The sequence below is a fragment of the Micromys minutus genome (genome assembly GCF_963924665.1).
Source record: "Micromys minutus genome assembly, chromosome: 14".
Lineage (NCBI taxonomy): Eukaryota > Metazoa > Chordata > Mammalia > Rodentia > Muridae > Micromys > Micromys minutus.
The window spans coordinates 40721150-40726041 of record NC_137983.1 but is presented as its reverse complement, the minus strand read 5'-3'; positions in this window follow the sequence as shown (position 1 = coordinate 40726041).

Below are 4892 nucleotides of genomic sequence, written 5' to 3'. Positions count from 1 at the left end.
GTAAAATTAACACTGCCAAAAGTAATCCTGTCAAAAGGATTAAAAAAACACAAAAGTGTAACCCCTGTAAAAATTCTGAACAATTTTTCACAAATTTTATTTTAAAAAGTTAAAATTTACTTAAGAATGTAGAAGACATAGGATAGGCAGCAAATATCCTGAGAAATACAATGTAAAGCTGGTGGAATATCATCAGCCCTGATGTCAGGTATAAGATGGAGTTATCACAGTCCCAAACATTATACTAGCATAAAAACCAATTTCCATTTATTACTGGAAATCATTAGAAGATCCACACATCCTTAATTCTCCTCTAGTCCTACAGCTGTCTGATATTTAACAAAAAGGCCAATGATGCACAGTTAAAAAAATACTGCATCTCCAACAAATATTGCTGGTAAAAGTGGTTGACTACTGGTAGAAAAATTAAATGAGATCCTTACTTTTCACAGGGATCAAAACACAGCTCCAAATGGATCAAGGATAAACATAAGACACCTGGCCCTGAATCTCATACAACAGAATGTAGAGAATGCACTTTTTGGTACAGCAAAACTTTATGAATAGGATCCCATTAATGCAGGTATTAAGACTATAAATTAATTAATGGGATCTCTCAGAATTAAACACTTCTGAACAGAAAAGGATATGACAATTTGTGTGAAAAATCAGCTTATAATATAAATCCTTAAATACATGGGCCTCTTTTTTTGTATTACTAGTAAAAGTCAAAAATTAGCAAGGGATAAGATAAGGGAAAATAAAAATGAACACAGAATAAAGGGGTAAAAGATAATCATGGAACAGAAGGCACTAAATATGTCTGAGTGCAGGATAGAGAAAGGAAAATGGAGAGGAGGTAATAATACTCAAAAACTTGAATAATTAAACCATCTTCTTTATAAGCTTTATATATATAGTGCATTTATGCAGAGTTACCGTAAAATGATGCTATGTCTTCACTAAACACCAAAGCTAACCAGCAAAGAGTCTGATGCCTGTGTTCATTCTCAGATGTATTATTCTGAGATAATGTAGATAATGGCATTCTTTTTTCCTTCTAGATTCTTTTCAGATTTCTTCTTGTCACCAACTTTGTGGTGTTTGTGATCAGCCTGGGTGTTTAATTCATTTTTCTTGTGTTTTATACTCATTAAGTTGGTGAGATTGATGGATTGTATAGTTTTAATAAAAGCTCAAAATTTTCATCCATTATTCTCTTTTCTTTACCCACCCACGAACCTTTCTCCTCCTGAAAGGCTTTAATTATATTTATACAGGGCTCCCTAAAATATTTTCAGAGTGAAAAGGAACTCTAATGCTTTATCTTACCTTTCTTTTATTCTTTGATGCTTCAGGTGTATTTTCTGTTTTTAATTTAAGTGGAATTATATAACTTCCTCCCAACCTTCTCCACCAAGCTCCTGCCATCTACCTTTCATGAAACCTATTAATCACTCAACTTTCCAGGTGATGGCCTCTTTTTATTGGATATTTTATGACCTACACATATGTATTTATGTATTTGTATGTACAAATACATAGACACATCATGTTAGTCTGTTTTGGTTGTTTGTATGTATATGACTTCAAGGATGAGCACCCTGAAGTGGACAATCATTCCTGGGACAGTCAAATATCGCCCCCCCCCCCCGTCTTACCCCCATCTCAAAGTTCTCTTACAGAAAATGAAGATCGTTGCAGAAAAACACAACTGGACACAATGCAGAGAAAAATAGTACTTCAGTTTTGAGAATTTCTATTACTGCACCTTTACGGATTTTACTAATTTTTTTCTACGATGTCAAACTAATCAATAACCCAAAGGCAGATTTACATACTGAAAACAATCTCCCCCTGTAAAATTTCAGGTAGTTTCATTGTTAAAAGTTTACAAACAGATTGGACCAGTTGGGAGTTAATGTGAATATGTCATTAATATTTTAAGTGTTTTCTTCCCTAATTGCTTAAATAGAAAGTACAGAGTCCATCCCTAGCTCCCTTTAGATGAAGATGTAGAACTCTCATCTCCTTCTGTACCATGCCTGCCTGGATGCTGCCATGCTCTCACCTTGATGGTACTGGACTGGATTAAACCCCTGAACCTGTAAGCCAAGCCCAATTAAATGTTGTCACTTATAAGACTTGCCTTGGTCATGGTGTATGTTGACAGCAATAAAACCCTAACTAAGTCAAAAGTTGGTACCAGGAACTGGGGTATTGCTGTGATTGGTCTGACCATGTTTTTGTTTGGAAGAATGTAGATTTGGGGACTTTGGATTTGGAAAACTGTGGAAGGTTTTAAATGAGGCTTAATGGGTTATTGTAGTAGGAATATGGTAGACTTTGCTTCTGAGAGTTATTTGCAGTTCACTGACTTGGCCCAAGCAATTTCAGTGGAGAATTTCAGTATGTGGCCTAGAGAGTGTTTTTGTAGTATTTTGATGAAGAATATGGCTGCTTTTACCAAAGGCTTGTCCAAAGAGTCGGACTGAGGTTAAGGTGAAGAGATTTAGATTAATCACTTTGAAAAGAGAAGTCTCAAAACAGCCTGGTGTAAATTCTGTTGTGTGGTTACTTTTATGAAGAACATTTTAATGAAAAGGAGCAAGTTGAGAAAGGAAAAATGCAAAATATATGGTTTGAGTAATAAACAAATACCAGGAAATGAAATGGAGCTGAATCTGGTGTTCAAGAATATTAAATTGAATCGAGGGAGTAATGACCTTGGGGTCAGACGCCACCAGCTGTTAGCTCCAGGCAACTTAGTAAGAACCTTTAATCCCAGGAGTCAAAGATGAGCATATCTCTGAATTTGAGGCCAGAGCAAGTTCTAGATGAAGAAAAGCTTAAATCCAGGTGTGGTGGTACATAACCTTTAATCCCTGGAGACAGGGTCTCCAAATTCAAGATTAATCTACAGAGAAAGATCCAGGCCAGCCCAGTTTGGGTGGTGAAGGAGTTAGACAAGAGGAAGCTAGGGATAATGTAATAGAACAAGGAGGCATGTTTCAGCTCCTGCAAGCAGCAGAACTCAGCAGCTTCAGCCATGTGTTTCTGGTTTTATATTCAAGAGGAGAAGGAAACTACTGGGACAATTGATGCTCATTAGCTGGAGCTAAGAAATTAGTGGTGATTTAGAAGAGTTCAGCATCACTGAGGTGAAATCTTCTGGGGAAGGGTTTCTGAGAGCACAAAAAACTGTGTTCTAGAGATGTCGAGGTTGTATTTCATGCTGCAGCTGTTCTAGATGATGTGTAAGAGTCATCCAGGTGGTACTGATTTTGTAGGGATAAAGGCATCATGAAGAACAGCTGAAGATTGGAACTATCAGAGTCCATGGAAGGCCACTGATGAAAGTACAGCCTCAGTTGTAGTTGACAATCCAGGACTGAAGGTGTCATGCTAAAGTTTTGAGGCTTAGCATCTTGGAAGGAGCCTATGAGAGACTATCGGTAAAGCCTAACTACAATGGAAGACCCCAGTGTATTGGAGGTGCCAGTACCATGGGATGATCACCAAGAACAACAGCAAAAGTGTAGTGGATCAATCTGATATTAAACTACTACAGAGGGTAGAGCTGGAGAAGTGAAGCCAGCCCTTTGGAGGAGCCCAGAAGATCGCATGTATATACCAGACATTGAAATAAGAAGCTTTAACATTGAAGCTGCCTTGGAAACCCAAAGATGTTAAGGATGCCAGAGCCATGTGATACCTGCCAAAGAAAGCTGCTAACAGGGATCAGAACCACCTCAGGAGAAAGAAGTTTGTTGCAGTCAAAAAAGAAGAAAAAGGAGTTGAAGATCTGAAGACCCCTTTGACATCAGACATGGAGATGGCAGAGTTTGGAGTTTTCTCAGCTGGTTACTTGACTTAATTCAAGGATTACAGTTAAGTGATTGGATGGATCTCAGAAGAGGCTTTAAACTTTTAACATTGTTGATAATACTATAGAGTATGGGGACTTTGGAATTTAGACTAAATGTAATTTTATTATGCTATATTAAGGTATGGTCCCATAGACTCATGTGTTTGAACAAACATATGGGGGCCAGAGGGTGGAATATGAGAGTTTACATATGCTTGGCCTGGGGAGTGGCACTATTAAAAAGTGTGACCTTGTTGGAGGAAGTGTGTTACTCTGGATATGGGCTTGGAGACGCTCCTCCTAGCTGCCTGATAATGCTCAGTCTGTTCTTCGCTTCCTTTGGATGAGGATGTAGAATTCTCATCTCCTTCGGCACCATGCCTGCCTAGATGCTGCCATGCTCTCACCTTGATGATTATGGACTGAACCATTGAACCTGTAAGCCAGCCCCAATTAAATGTTGTCATTTATAAGACTTGCCTTGGTCATGGTACCTGATCACAGCAATAAAACCTTAACTAAGACAATGTTTTAAGAAGATATTCTTTTCTCCTATAGAAGTTCCTCACACTTGGGGTCTTAGTCTCAGAACTCTAACTATGGAGAAACTATCCTCTCCAGGTCTCAAGTACCTCCACTTTCCTCCTGTTGAAAGCATTTCTAAGACAGTGAGTGATCCAACATCATTTATTCTCTTTGAGGATATAGGTATCCTGTGAGACTGATGTATCTTTTCAATGTCATCTTGAAATAAAAAGCCATGATGATAGCATTATAGCTATTGTCATAGGGCGGCTACACATTGGATAATGACTGGTAGGGTATTCTCCCAGAAAAGCAGCAGAAAAGGACACTGGCTTCTGCAACAGGAACTTCCATATCCTATGCAATCATCTGAGGTCTTAAACGAAGGGAAAGATTCTAGGATAAACTGACAGTCAGATACTGAGCTGTTGGCAAAGACAAGTACTCACTTTAGTGTTTGTGGCTGAGATGCTTCCTACTGAATTGTATGTCACTCCCA